This window comes from Muntiacus reevesi, chromosome 1, assembly GCF_963930625.1.
Source record: "Muntiacus reevesi chromosome 1, mMunRee1.1, whole genome shotgun sequence".
In the NCBI taxonomy this organism is placed as follows: domain Eukaryota; kingdom Metazoa; phylum Chordata; class Mammalia; order Artiodactyla; family Cervidae; genus Muntiacus; species Muntiacus reevesi.
In genome coordinates, this window is record NC_089249.1 from 171,169,894 (window position 1) to 171,186,439 (window position 16,546).

Here is a 16,546-nt window from a genome sequence, read left to right on the forward strand (position 1 = left end):
TTAAAAGAGTCTCAGAGTAATTTAATAAAACAGAGGCAGTTTCATAATCTTTAGGCGGTCTTAATATAATATAGTTTGCCAGTGGGTTAGCAATACAATTAAACACAAGTCTCCAGGAAAAACCTTCAGAAATAAGACTAGAAGGAAAAGTCATCATGAAAAAGGGCACCGAGCACGTCTCGAATGCAGCGATGCTGAAAAGTCAGGGCAGGATGCTGCTCTCATCTTTATTAACTTGTTCCTTGGGGGCTTAGCCAAAGTAATGAGACATAAAACAAATGTTGTCAGAAAGGAAGATGAAATAAACTGCAATTTGCAGATGATTTGAATGCCTAGAAAGCCCCAAGAACCAATGGAAACTATTGGAATCATAAAGAATTCAGCCCAGCGCCAGAATAGGATAGATTGACTTCATGTCAACAACAAGAAAATAGCGAACTCCCAATCACAGTAGAAACAAAATTAGAAAATGTAGGATAATTGCATAAATAAATATAACCTATGTAAAGGAAAAACATGGGAGATGGAAGAAACTGACATCTTTAGAAAAGTATGAGTTTTTTTTTTTTTTTTTTTTTCAGGTTATGAGTTTTTTTTATATTTTATTTATTTATTTTTTTGAGTTTTTTTTTTTTTTTTTTTTTTTTTAAAGAAAAGCATTGGTTTTTCTTGGATGGGAAAATGGAAATTTAAAAACATGTCAATTCTCACCATGTTAATATAGAGTTTTAGTGCCATTCCACCTAGCAAATTCCAATTGAAAAACTTTCACTGGAGTATTTTCATAAAATGAATATGAAGTTCATAGGCAAGATTGGCAGATAGGCAAGATTAGCTCAAATTTTGAGAAATACAGGTAATAGAGAGAGTCTTCTTTTCCTAAATATCATAAAATGCTGCAATAATAAAAGGTGTGTGGTAATGCAACAAAGGAGTCGTCAATGAAACAGAATGCCAGCTCAGGAATGAGTGCTTATCTACTAAAGTGTTGTTTTACAAAAGAGGTATCACAAATACAAAAAATGGAGGGATTATAAAACCAGACAAAAATGTCACAAGAAAGGAAAAATATATACCAATATCTCTTATTAATATAAATGAAAGAGACCTCAGTGCAAGACTAGCAAACTGTTACATAAAAAAGATTATATACCATAAGCAAGTAGAAGTTGTCCCAGAAATGCAGTTGTTTTAACACACAAAAATTGATTAATATAATGCACTATACCAATTAAACAAAGGACAAAACTACATGATATCTCCACTATTTGGCATCAATTAGCACTTGACAAAATCCAGTAATCTTTCATGATAAAAATAGCCAACAAAACAGATAAAAGAAGAAAATTTCCTCTACTTGATAAAGGGCCTCTATGAGAACCCCACATCTAATATCACACTTGTTACAGATTGGATGTTTTCTTTTTTTTTTTTTGGATGTTTCCTTATAAATCAGAAGGAAGATAAGAATGCCCACTCACCACTACTGCTCAACATTGCACTGGAGGTTTGAACCGGAGAAATTGATCAATAAAAATAAACAAAAGATACTCAAATTGGAAAGGGAAGAGTAAAACCCTGTTTGCAGATGACATGACCCTGTGGTTAGAAAATCCTAAGGAATTCCCTAAGAAAACTTTTGAAATAAGTTCAGCAATATCTCATGATATAAGATCAACATACAAAAATCCACTGTATTTTTACACAGTAGGAATGAACATAGCAGAAATGAAATAAAAAAAAAGAATTTCACTTATAATATGATAAAAAATACTAAAAAACATAAATTTAACAGAACAGTGCAAAATTTATATTCTGAAAACTATAAAGTATTGTTGAAAGAAATTAAGGAAGACCTGAATAAATGGAAAAACATTCCATTTTCATGGATGAGAAGATTTCAAATTAAGGTGGTGTGTGTGAGCATGCTGAATCACTTCAGTCGTGTCTGACTCTTTATGACGCTAGAGACTGTTGCCTGCCAGACTCTTCTGTCCATGGGATTTTCTAGGAAACAATTCTGGAATGAGTTGCCATTTTCTCTTCCAGGGCTTCCGTGGTGGCTCAGACAGTAAAGAATCTGCCTGCAATGTAGGAGATCTGGTTCAATCCCTGGGTTGGGAAGATCCCCTAGAGAGGCAACCCAGTCCAGTATTATTGCCTGGAGAATTCCAAGGACAGAGGAGCCTGGTGGGTCACACTCCATGGGGTTCCAAAGAGCTGGACACGAATAGGCAACTAACACACACACACACACACACACACACACACACACACACACACACACACACACACACCCCTTCAGGGGATCTTCCTGACCCAGGGATCGAACTCATGTCTCTTATGTCTCCTGCCTTGGCAGGTGGGTTGTTTACCACAAGCGCCGCCTGGGAAGCCCCCATTAAGGTAGTATTGTTCCCCAAATTGATCTAGATATTCAACACAATCCAAATCAACATCCCAACTGGCTTCTTTGCAGAAATTAATAAACTGATTTTAAATTTTATGTCGAAATTCAAGGACCCATGCCAAAACAATCTTGAAAAAGAATAAAGTTGGACTTACACGTTCTGATTTCAAAACTTACTACAAAGCAACGTAATCGAGACTAGTGTGTGGTACTAAAGCAGGAAAAGGTCGGTGACTCATTCTCCTTCATTCACGGATAAAAATTGACCAGTTGCTCAGGAGAAATTATGAATACTAAAGGATTTCCCTCAAGGGTTTTTATGGTATCCTTTTTTACTTTTCAAATTTGTTTATGTATTTTTGGCTGCACTGGGTCTTTGTTGCTGCATTCAGGCTTTCTCTAGTTGCAGCGAGTGGGACCACTCTCTAGCTGCAGTGTAGGGGCTTCTCATCGTGGTGGCTTTTCTTGTTGGAGAGCAGGGGCTCTAGGTGCGTGGGCTTCAGTAGTTGTGGCTCTTGGGCTTGGTTGCTCTGCGGCATGTGGAACCTTCCAGGGCCAGGGATTGAACCTGTGTCCTCTGCATTGGCAGGTAGATTCTTAGCCACTGGACCAGCAGAGAAGCCCTGTGGGAGATTTTAGAGGCCTTTTGGAAGGAGACATGGAATGGCCCTCCTCCCTTTGGTGGAATGTTCGGTAAACATTTGGAGGGATTATCCTGAGTTGGAGTAAATACCCAGAGGTGGTGCATCCGGTTGTCTGTTAGCGTCCCACACAGAACAGGGGAGGGGGTCAGAGAGCTGACATCCTTAAGGGAAACAACAGGGCACAGCGTCCCTCCAGGAGGGCCCAGATTATCTTCATAAAGAGCATTGTTCTGAATCTCCTCCAGCCCACAGGCAGACAGGCCACGGAGCCACACAGCTGCGTGCTCTGGTTGTCCCCACCGTCCTGAAGCGTCTCACCCGGAAAATTCCTTGGTAGGTGAGGCAAGATTCTTCTGCTGGCTTCCAACCCGCCCCCCACCCCAACCCAGAGTCAAACATCCACAGAATGCCTCTCCTTGTGCAACCTGATTTCCTAGTGTCTCCTCCAAGATAAACTTTTTGTGAAGGTAACTGAATGAGGCAGCTTGTTCTCGGGAAATATTACCTATAAACCAGGGGCGAAATGGGAGCAGCAGCGTTGACCAAAGATGACAGCGTCAGCTTTAGACATGTGGACCTACGGCTCCTTTCTGGTTTTAATTAGTCAGCCCATCCTGTCTTCGTTGAGGCCACTTTTAGGTTGAAGTCATAAAACCTTATTGGCCGAGGATCAAAGAACACTCAACGTTTTACTCTCTGTAACCCAGAGCAGACCCCTAGGTCATCCCGAAGTGAGTTCAACCAATTACTAGGCTGTACAACGAAAAGGGAGGTAATGCTTCTATTTTATCTTGTCATCTAGTTAAATTTTTTTCTTTTTAAAAAATCTAAGTATAGTAGAATACAGAAAGTGCCCATATTCTAAGTATAGAGGCTGAATGTTTACCTCTGTAACCACACCCAGGCCCAGAAGCAGAACATCACCCAGGCCTCTGAAACTCTCTGCAGTTTCCTGCTCAGCCCCCAAAGGCAGTCTCTGATTTCTCACATCAAGGACTAGCTTTGCCTGTTTCGGTCCTTTGTGTGAATGGACTCGTTCACAATGTTCTCTCTTGTCTGACTTCTTCCCGTGGCATTTGGCCCTGGAGACCCATCCATGCTGTTCCACGTTGTGGGGACACGTTGCTCTCAGGCTCTGTGGTTCTCATGATGCAGGGGCCTCAGAATCACCGGGACAGTTAAATACAGATTCTGGGGGCTCCACCCCGGAGCTTCTGGATGCAGGAGGTTGGGGATGGGGCCCAAGAATCTGTGTTTCCAACAAGTTCTCAGCGTTTGCTGCGGCTGGTGTGGGGACCACACCTGGAGAAAAACCCCTCCAATCTGGCAAGGCCCCTTTTGCCCTGAAGAAGGACATCATTGTTGCGTCTGGAAGCCTAAGCAGCGAGCCTGGGGAGGGGCGGGAGAGTGCGGAGGCCAGAGCTGGTGTCCTCGGGGGTCGCTGGTCGTCAGCCAGGGTGAGAGAGAGGATTAAGACCCTCTCCTGTCTGCTCCTGACGGGGACTGCTGTGGTTCATGACTCGATTTATGAGCTGGGCACACCCGAGCCAGGGCTTTCTGGCTCCTCAAGGCGTGGGTGGATACAGTGGAGATTTCCAGACTGTAAGCTGGTCAGACACTGGCCAGAGGCCCCGGGGTCCGGGCACACACAGCACTGGTCAGCTCACTCCCTCGCCCACCCCTGCCACCGCCAACTGGACCCTGGCCACCTCAGCCTCAGAGGGGCCTTAGGTGAGGGCTGTCCTTCTCCATCTTCCCTCTTCATTTGAGACATGAATGGACGAGGGCCTGAGCGCCCAGGCTCCCTCCCTGCTCACAGGTCAAGTCCACTCCCGTTTCAATGTCCTCCTTGTCCTTCTCTTCTCCTGCTGCCCCTCTCTCCGGATCTCATCTACTTCCAGGGTCTTCACTGCTGCTCCTCCCAGAGGCACCGGATCTGATAGCCTGAGGCTCGTCCTGGAATCACCGTGCAGCCTCCACGGGTGGACTGCCAGACTCAAGTCCTGCCCGGCGCTGGGAAGGGCCACGCCCGCAGGATAGGAGGAGACTCCTGGCCACCCAGGCAGCCCCATCCTGGTCTCTGAAGAGCTCAGGACTCAGGCTTGAAGTCTGAGAAGGACAGCGGTGACCCGGGTCAGGAAATAGTGACAGAACTGAGATGTCGACTCAATGGACATGAGTTTGAGCGAACTCCGGGAGATGGTGAAGGACAGGGAGGCCTGGCGTGCTGCAGTTGATGGGGTCACAAAGAGTTGGACATGACTGAGTGACTGAACAGCAACAACTGAGATGCTTCTGGAGGGAAATGCCCCGAGCTGCAGACACCGTGTCCTTGCTCTCAGAGGAGCTCAGCCTCGTCTTGCTTCCAGCACTTTCCCTTTGACTCATTGGTTCCTCCTATACAACCCTGGGGAGGGAGGGTACCATTGTTAGTCACATCCTGGAGCTTGGAGAAACTCAGTGACTTGTCCAAGGTCATGCAGCCAGGAAGTGACTGAGGCTGGATTTGAATGCTGGTGTTGCTGGTCCCAGAACCCTGCTGCCACTGGGAGGAGAGGGGCTGAGCACAGAAGAGGGTGGAGAGATGACCTGGAAGCACGTAGGAAGTCAGAGACGACCATGGAGAGAGCAGAGAGCGGGGCATGCGGCGTGGGGGTGTCTGCGGGCTGCGCCAGCAGGCTCCTTTAGGCACTCACGTCTTTTCAGCACCCTTCTCCTTCCGTGTGGGGAGGCTTTGCGGGGAGCCCTGGGCAGTTTGGGTGCAAAGCTTCAAGCCAGGTGTGGGGGGTGTCCTCTCCTAAGTGGCTGTGGCCCCAGTCGCCTATTTGCTGACTTCTCATGGTGGCCCCTACCCGCTCACTTCTTGCACACCCCAGCTAGTGTTGGGTGGTCTCCTTCCTTCTTCCAGTGTCTAAGGCTGAAGCTTCAGGACCTCCGGAGTACAGGCATGGCTCCGGGGATGGGCCCCTGACACACACTCGACCCTCAACTCGCCATCTGGAGGGCAATGGTGTCCTCCAGGCTCCCATGGAGTGAAACTGGCCAGTGGCGTCCTGGGTGGGCTCCGTCCACTCACGCCTATGTCTGCCCCATGCCGGGCTCTGGGCTGTGAGATAGCGGAGGCCCCTCACTCCGGGCCCCAGAAAGCTGGCAGGAGGGAACTGCCTAACATCCTCTGTCATCCCAAACACGAGCTCGCCTTTCCTCTGGCTTTGCTTTCCTTCTGGAAGCGTCTCTCATTTGTGCACTGAAAGTGCAAGAATTAAATGGGATTATGGCGTCTGGCATGGCATCAACACCAAGAACGACACTCCCAGGCTGTGCTTTTTACTCTTTGCAAGCTAAATGAATGAGCCACTTGTTTAACTCGTTTTTACATTTGGGTATTAAAAAGACTCCAAGATTATAAAATGAATATAATGGTTGACATAAAAAAAAAAAAACAGGTATGGAATTTGAAAACAAAACAAAACAGCTCTAGGGTCCATGAGAGCCCTGTCCCTGTCCCAGCGAGAGGAATCTATGCCTCATCTCTGGGGACTGGCTGGTGGCAGCTCCCGAGAGTCCCGTCCCCTCTGGGCACCACGGGGACAGCAGCCCTTCTCAGCTGGTGGGGGAAGGACAGGGCGCAACCTACTTTCCCAGAGTGAAAGGAGAGCCAGCTGCTGCTGCAGAGTTGTCCCGTTGCTAAGAGAATTTTACTCACTCCGTGGACACTGACCCTCTGTCCCACACCCCTACCACCAGACAGGCTGTGAGCAATAGGAGAGAGTGAGCTGGGGACAGGACCACTCCTTCTGGGGTGAGTGACCTCCATCGGCCACCGCCCTTGGCAAACTCCCGCCCGCCTGTGGGCCACGGTCTGGGGACCAGCCAGAGCAAGGCGGGTCAGGGCGGCCGAGCTCCCAGGCACAGTGCAGAACAGACACTGTGTGAAAGTGGGCGATGTCGTCTCAGTAGCCAGACAGGGATCTTCACGTTCAGGAAGCTGCCCTCCCTACACTGGGACTTGTTGGATTCTAGCAGTGGGGCCATTCACATGGAGCTGCTGTGAACTCATATATCCACCCAAATCCTAGAGGAGTTGTAAAAAGGCCTGCCTGCTAAAAATGACAAGACCTGGTGATGTCTTAGTCAGCCAGGGCTGCCTTAACAAAATACCATAGACTCGAGGCTTAAACAACAGAAATTTGTTTGCTACCAGTTCTGGAGTCTGAAGTCCGACATAAAGATGGTTGGGTTCTGGGGTTTTGGGGAGGGCCCTCTTCCTGGCCAGCAGACGGCCACCTTTCTGATACGTCCTCACATGGCCTTTCCTGGGTTGTGCATGAGGAAGGAGAGACAGAGAGAGAGAAGGAAGAGGGGTGAGAGAAATGGGGGTGAAGGGGGAGAGGGAGAGAGAAAACTATTTTTCCTCTTCTTATAAAGCTACTAACCCCATCAGACTGAGGCTGAAGCTGAAGCGCCAACGCTTTGGCCACCTGATGCAAAGAACAGACTCATTGGAAAAGACCCTGATGCTGGGCAAGATTGAAGGTGGGAGGAGAAGGGGATGACAGAGGATGAGATGGTTGGATGGCATCACCAACTCAATGGACATGAGTTTGAGCAAGCTCCAGGAGATAGTGGAGGACAGAGGAGCCTGGCGTGCTGCAGTCCATGGGGTCACAGAGAGTCAGACATGACTTAGCCACTGAACACAACAACAACCCCATCAGAAGGGCCCCACCCTCATGACCTACTAACCCTAATACTTACCTAATATTAGGATTAATTATTAACTGTAAATATTAACCTTAATATTTCCCAAAGGTCTCATCTCCAAATGCCATTACATTGCAGGTTTGGGCTTTGACATATGAACCTTGGAAGGACATGAATACTCAGTTTATAGTACTTGGTAGAGAATGAAGATGGTACTTGCATCTCTGGTTGGGAAAATCTCAATTCCAACCTGATTTCTCAAAATGGTTCTGGGGAGCAGGGATTTGTGCAGAAGGCAGCCATCCTTCCTTCCTCCTGTTCTGGAGCCCTTCCTACGGTGTTTGCTCCATCCTCAGCCCTGCATGGGGGGGACCTTGAGTACCACTGCCCCCAGCCTCCTGGCCATAGCTGACCAGCACAGGGTGGACCTTTGACCCCAGAGAATGGACCTGTGACCCAGGAGGAGTCAAGCCAGAGGCTGGGCTGAGCCAATCGGATTCCTTCTGCCAGACATAAGGACTGAGATAGAGATCAGGCCAGTAGGCAGGGACTCTGGGCTGGATGGCCATGGGGGTAGGGGGGGTATTTTGAATTAGCCATGATTGGCCATGTATATGTGTAGCAGTGACAGCTGGTGTGGAGGGGCAGACAGACAGACAGACAGACACACACACACAGAGGGGGGGAGAAATAACTTTCCTATTTCTCATTCCTGGTTAACCATCTGCAAGCTGGGGTGTTTGTTTTGTTTGTGTATTTTTCCCATAAAATCTCTTAAAATCTTTTTTATCCCACCCTGAAGGGGTTCTTATACATTATTTCCCAGTTGTCCAAATCTGGCCTTTCCTATTTGTATAGATCTAGGTTTTTACACTGCTTTTAGGATGTGAGTTAAACTGGTCAGCTATGTCCTTGTGGGTTCCATCCACTCACTCACTGAGCACGACTGTGGTCCCCCTGTGTTCAGCCCTAGCTCTTGAGACAGACAGGGTCTCCTCACAGATGTGGGCCCCAAGGGACTGGCAGGAGGGAAATTCTTGACATCCCTCATCAGCCCAAACGCTGCTCCTCCTCTGGCTTCTCTTTCTCTCTGGTACCTTCTGTCATCTCTGCGGTGTGGGTAGCATCCCAGGGTCTTTGCCTGCCTCGCAGCATGGTCCCGGGATCTCCCCACGGCCTGTGGGTAGCAGGGAGGTGAGGCAGGCCCTGAGGAAGGTTCACCTGGGAGGTTAGGTCAACTGAGGCACATGGAGGCGTGGGCTGTTGGAATCAGGACTGGCAGAGTGTGCCTGAGCCTTGAAGGTGGGCAGAGAAGTGCATGGGGACAGCCAAAGAGAACAGGGCGCTGGAAGACGTGGAAGGCCATGAGCCATGGGGGCAGCCAGGCAGAGGGGCTGGGGTTTCTGCTTCCACTGGGGTGAGTAATTCAAGAAGGAGGTATTTTTAAAAGCAAACAACCTAGCAGAATCATTGAGGGACTATGATTTCTTTGAATTGTCTCTCATTCAAAATATTCATGAGATTTGGATGAATCTAGACAGTCCCTCCCTGCACCTTCCAGCTACAGGAGATTTGAACCAGTGGCTGATTCTAAGAGGTGCAGCAGTCAAACATGCAAAAAACCCAATAGTTTTGTGTTCTATGTATCTTTAGGAGAAATCCAATTAGCACATCAAAGCTGCGATTTCATAGGTATTAATGCCGAGGATGAAAATAGAGAATTCAATGTAAAGCCAGTCTGTAGACAGTATTAGTGGGACAGATGGTACATGGATATGTCAAGAATTGTACATGTGGAAAGTAAGTGATTGACATTCCAGAAACACTGAAGTGACTTGGATGAACCAGACATCACCAGGTTCATTGTTCTTTGAACTGAGTCTTTCTTCCCTCACATTAAGCCAGTGGTTCTAAAAACGTGGTCCACTCTAAGCAACAGCTGCAGCATCTGGGAACTTTTAAGACATGCAGATTCCTGGCCCTACCCCAAACCTTCCAGAAGCCTGGGTGGGGAAGAGGGTGTCTTGGGGGAGGGGACAGTTGGGCTGTAACAAGCACCCCCCAGGGGTTCAGGTGAAGCCCTGCTCCACCTCAGAGAGTCTGGAAGTTGAGAATCATGTGCCGCAGTGCATGTCTGTGGAGTCCACCCAAGTGGACAGTTTCCTCCAGACAGACCAGGACCCATGGGGCTGAGGACATAGGCTCAGACCCGCACCAGGTGGAGGAACTCCCAGGCCCTCTCACCAAGACCTGAGTCACAGACCCAGGCCATTTGGACCTCTGTCCCCAAATGAAGGCCTGGGCAGTTGGTTACGGGTAACGCTCTTCCCATTCACAGCCCATCACCCTCTCAGGGAGCTGGAAAGCGCTTCACCAGTCTCTCTCATTCTAAAGATGAGGAAGCTAAGATTCTGCCAGCAGAGCTGCTCAGGGGCACATAGATAAGACCCAGCTTCTCCCCTGGTTTCCCAAGCGTCAATCTGCATGGAAAGCCGCCTTTCCTACAGGGAATGGCCGGTCATGTGCACACGGACCACTTTTCCTGTCTGTTTGACATGACAGACATTACTAATCAATCACAGCACTTTCCCCCTCTAAGCCAAGATTGGCCGCCATGAAATTAAAAGATGCTTGCTCCTTGAAACAAAAGTCATGACCAATCTAGACATATTAAAAGCAGAGACATTATCAACAGAAGTCCATCTAGTCAAGGCTATGGTTTTTCCAGTAGACATGTGTGGATGTGAGAGTTGGACTGTAAAGAAAGCTGAGCACTGAAGAATTGATGCTTTTAAACTGTGGTATTGGAGAAGACTCTTGAGAGTCCCTTGGACTGCAAGGAGATCCAACCAGTTCATCTTAAGGGTGATCAGTCCTGGGTGTTCATTGGAAGGACTGATATTGAGGTTGAAACTCCAAAACTTTGGCCACCTGATGTGAAGAGCAGGCTCATTTGAAAAGACCCTGATGCCGGGAAAGATTGAGGGCAGGAAGAGAAGGGGACGACAGAGGATGAAATGATTGGATGGCATCACTGAGTCAATGGACATGAGTTTGAGTAAGCTCCAGGAGTTGGTGATGGACAGGAAAGCCTGGCGTGCTGCCATCCATGGGAGTCACAAAGAGTTAGACACGACTGAGCGACTGCACTGGAATGAACTCAGTAGATTCTCTGGGAAGCTATCAGTGTGGATTGGAGCCAACACGTGATGGTTCCTATCTGCCATTTCTGGAATACAGCCCGGAATGCTGGTCAACCCCTGGACTTCCAGAGCCTTGCATTCAACTTCCTCAACCTCTCCTGAGGTTGATGAGAACACTCCGTCAGTCAGGTTCCCCACTCTCATCGCTATGCTTCTCCCTGAAGTGCTCAGACCTGGGGCTCAGAGTGTCCTGTGGGGACAACAGGGACAACTGAGCTCGCGGGATAGCTCATCCTCAGATGCGTCTCCACGTGGAGGATGGGCAAGGAGGCAGCGCCCACGAGGTCGTCCCTACACACCGTGGGCACAGTCCCGAGCACCAGCAGGAAGCAGACACACTGCCACGCGCTTCCGTCCGGGTTCTCAGAGAGAAGAAGGTCTTTGCTGACCCTGTGGACGGTTCCTCTGAGGTCAGAAAAACCACGTGCTTGCACCATACCCCCTCCCCTGCAAGAACTAAACCCCAGAGGTATCACAGAAAAACCTCTTTTTGCCTTTGACTGCTTAGGGTTGGACAAAAACATACTCTGGGCATGTTCACATGGACTGGGGACAACAGAGTCTCAGACATAAACACTGGAATTGCCAGAGGGTTCCAACAAAACAGCAGATACCACTGACCCATCCTTTGTCAGCTGAAGTTAAAAAATATAGAACTGAATAGGGACTTCCAGGTAAGCTAGAGGTTAAGACTCCACCTGCCAATGCAGGAGACAGAAGCAACACGGGTTTGATTCCTGGGTGTGGAAGATCCGCTGGAGAAGGGAATGGCAACTCACTCCAGTATTCTTGCCTGGACAATCCCATGGACAAAGGAGTCTGGCGGGCTATAGTTAATGAGGTCACACGGAGTCAGACTTGACTGAAGTGACTTGGCACACATATGGACTTCCCTGGCAGTTCTGTGGTTAAGACTCTGTGCTTTTAATGCAGGAAGTGTGGGTTCAATCCCTGGTCAGGAAGCTAAGATCCCACAAGCCATGTGGTACGGCCAAAGGAAAAAAAAATAAATCTGTATAAAAATAAACATTATGAGACTTCATTGCAAATAGTCTATATTACATGTTATATTTTACTTTTGATTACATGGCTTTAGAAATTTTAAAAAAGTATCAAAAAGTCATTCATTGTTTCGAAACATGTCAAAGATATTTAAGAAAACTCTCATATCTCTCAGTGGTTCAATGAATAATGCCCATTCGCCTGCCCCACAACTAAATGTTCATGTCCCAATATCTAGGACCTGTGAATCTGTCACCTTATATGGCAAAAGGGTCTTTGCAGATGTGATTAAGAATCTTGAGATAAGGAGATTATCCTGTATTATCTAGGTGTGTTAGTTGCTCAGCTGTGTCCCACTCTTTGGGACCCCATGGACTATAGCCCACCAGGCTCCTCTGTCCGTGGGATTCTCCAGGCATGAGTACTGGAGTGGGTTGCTATGCCCTCTTCCAGGGGATCTTCCCAACCCAGGGATCAAACCACGTCTCTTATGTCTTCTGCATTGGCAGGTAGGTTCTTTACCACTAGTGCCAATGGGGCAAAGAGCCTTTGCTTGATAACAGTATTGGAAGTCCTAGCCACAGGAATTAGATGACAAAAAGAAATAAAAGGAATCTAAAGAAGTAAAACTATCACTTTGCAGATGACATGATGCTATACATAGAAAATTCTAAATACACCAGAAAAAACTACTAGAAGTCAGTGAACTCGGTTAAGTTGCAGGATTCAAAATTAATACACAGACATCTGTTGCATTTCTATACACAGCAAACTATCAGAGAAATTAAAAAAAATAATCCCATTTATAATTGCATCAAAAAAAATAAAGTACCTAGGGATAAACTCAGATGGTAAAGAAGCCTCCTGCAATGCAGGAGCCCTGGGTTTAATCCCTGGGTCAGGAAGATCTCCTGCAGAAGGCAATGGTTATCCACTCCAGTATTCTTGCCTGGAGAATTCCATGGACAGAAGAACCTGGCAGGCTACAGTCCATGGGCCGCAAAGAGTTGGACATGACTGAGCAACTATCACTTTCACTTTTCAAGGAGATAAAAGACCTGTGCTTGGAAAATTATAAGATGTTGGTAAAATAAATTGAAGATGACACAAACAGATGGAAAAATATATTGTGTTCATGGGTTGGAAGAATGAATATTGTTAAAATGACCATACTAACCAAGGTAAGCTACAGATTCAATACAAAATACCAATGACGTTTTTTTCATAGAACTAGAACAAATAATTCTAAAATTTGTATGGAAACATGAAGACCCCAAATAGCCAAAACAATCTTGAGAAGGAAGAACAAAGCAGGAGGGATCAGGCTCCCTGTTTTCAAACTCTACTGCAAAGTTGTGGTAATTAAAGCAGTATAGTACTGGCTCAAAGACAGACACAGATGAAGGGAACAGAATAGAGAGCACAGAAGTGAACCCACATTTGTACAGGCAGTTAATCTACAATAAAGGAGACAGGAGTATACAATGGGGAAAAGAGAACCTCTTCAGTAAATGGTTTTGGGAAAACCGGACAGCTACATTCAAAAGAATCACACTGGACTACTCTCTCATATCACACACACAAATAAATTCCAAATGGATTAAAGATTTAACAGTAAGACCTGAAACTATAAAACTTCCAGAAGAAATCATAGGCAGTCAGCCCTTTGGCATCAGTCTTAGTAATATTTCTTTGGATATGTCTCATCAGGCAAGGGAAATAAAAGCAAAAATAAATAAATGGGACTACATCTTTTGCACATATAAGGAAACTACTGACAAATTAAAATGCTATCTACTGAATGGGAGAAGATATTTCCAAATGATATATCCTACAAGGGGTTAATATACAAACTATACAAAGAATTCACACAACTCAATATACCAAAACAACAACAACAACAACCTTATTATAATATGGGCAGATGATCTGAATAGACATCTGTCCAAAAAAGACATACAGAGCACCAACCGACACTTGCCAAGATGCTCAACATCACTAACCAGCATCAGGGAAAGGCAACTCAAAACCACAATGAGATACCAGCTGTCAAAATGTCTGTTATAAAAAAGACAACAAATAACAGTGATGGCGAGGATGTGGAGGAGAACCCTGGTGCACTGTTGGTGGAACTGTAAATTGGTGCGGCCACTGTGGAAAACATTAGGGTGGTTCCTCAAAAAATTAAAAATGGAACTACTGTACCATCCAGCAATCCACTCCTGGGTGTTTGTATGAAGGAAATAAAAACACTAATTCCAATATGCACCCCTATGTTCACTGCAGCATTATTTACAGTAGCCAAGACATGGAGGCAACCTAAGTACGCATCCACAGATAAATGGATAAATGTGTGATTTCATTACATGTGGGAGCTATGAAACAAAACTAATGAACAAATGCAACAAAACAGAAACAGTATAAATACAGAAGACAAAGGGGTGGTTGCCAGAGATGAGGAGAGTAGGGAAGGAAAGAAATAGCTGAGGGAGATTAAGAGATACAAGTTTCCAGTTGCAAGATAAATGAGTCACAGATATGAAATGTACAGTGTGGGGAACACAGCAATAACTATATAATACCTTTGTATGATGACATATTATAACTAGACCACGTGATGATCATGTTGAAATGTATAGAAATATCCAACTATGTTGTGTAACAGGAATTAATATAGCACTGTAGGTCAATTACACTTCAAAAGCAAATGAACAAGCAAACTCATAGAAAAGGAGATCAGGTGTGTGGTTACCAGAGGTAAGGCGTATGGCGAGGAGGAATTGGATGAAGGCATTGAAAAGGAACAAATGTCCAGTTATAAGATGCAAGGTACAACATGATAAATATAACACTGCTGTGTGTTATGTATGAAAGTTGTTAAAGAGCAAATCCTGAGTTCTATCACAAGAAAAACTATTTTTTATTCCATTTCTTTAATGCTGTATCTACATGAGATGCGAGGTGATTACCAGACTTACTGTGGTCATCATTTCATGATGTATCACTATGCTGTCCACCTTGAACTCACACGGTGCTGCCTGTAAATTATATCTCAATAAAATTGGAAGGAAAAAAAATTTTTTGGAGCAATAGGTTTTTGCCAGAAACAATGCCTTCACTCACCAAGAAATGTTTACTTTTCTTGGACGAAAATAATCGTTGGATCCAACATGCTGACACGTCGAGGGAGACTTTGCTGGTGTGTGGTCTTCCCAGCTGACCACTGGCAGGCGTGAATGGTGTGGTCGAGGAAGGGAGGTCCTCAAAGCTGGACAAGCTCAGAGCCTGTGAGAAAGATTGGGTCAAGTTTTCAAAGGAAGCCTGTTCTCTTTATGTCTGAGGGTTCTCGTGTACACACTCCTCTTTTGTGTTCAGTTCTCTATTGTGAGCTGACAAGTTCTCTTCCTGCTATTTTTTTTTTCCTGGCTGCTCTGCATGGTTTGTAGGAACTTGGCTCCCCGAGCAGGGATTGAACCCAGGCCCTCAGCAGTGAAAGCAGTGAGTCCTAACAACTGGACTGCCAGGGAACTCCCACTCCCTGCTACTTAAAATCAACTTGTATTTTGGAAAAAAGCATTCATTTTCTTGCTCAAGGCTTATTGGGATAATAGTAATGAGAACCACACTTATTACTCATTGAGTAGTTCATCATCGATTCATTCATCATCTCATCGAACACTCAAAGCGAGCCTATATGGTCATTACTGTCCTTGTCCCATGTCCTCCATTTTCGCAGTAGAGAACTCGGAGGCTCAGGGAGGTTAATTGCCTCAGCCAAGGTCACACAGCCCATAAGTGTTGGAGACAGCCTGGCTCTGGAAAAGTGGTTCAGAGTACCATTTCAAAACTACTTCTCACTGCTTTTAATTTAGGACATTCTTATTTAAAGCAAACAGCCTTTCCCAAGAAAACAGACATATGAGATTACAGAAAATTCAGAAAGAGATAAAAAGTAGACATTGATCCAGCCTGGGCCCCAGTGGTTACACAAATGTCACCTTGGCTTTCACAGCCTGTTAAAAGATGCTGCGTATCTACCCATGCTTCTTTATTTTGGCAGTTTCTGTGATATTTTGCCAGTGGATACACAAATCAGCTTTGATAATGTTTTTGCAAGCATAGCTTAGGTGGGTCTGTTTATCTTTGATTGAGCATCAAGATGGCTTCATTCTGACCCCGAGCTGGCATCTCTCCCTATTTTACCCTTGACTTGTAACCCGTATTAGCCAACTGCAAATGGCTTTGATCTCAGCTCTGAACCAGTTCCAAAGAAGCCAGAAAATTGTAGCAAGTTAGTGCCAGAGGACGGCTCTGATATTTCAGGCACCAGGAAAAATTGTCAACGTGCCAGATGCCTTTTAAATCCAGAAATAAAGAACCTCAAAATCATTTTTAAAGTTCAAAGCTAACTTCCTAAAAAGGACCTCAGCAGAAAAGAGGGCTTTTCTCCAGCATTCAAGAATCCACACAGGAATTTTGTTGTCACTCAGATGAGAGCAAAAATATCTTTATAGATGTCCTCACTTTTATGAGCAGATTTACATCTAGAGAGCACCATGAAAAACAAAGCCCATTATGCCAAG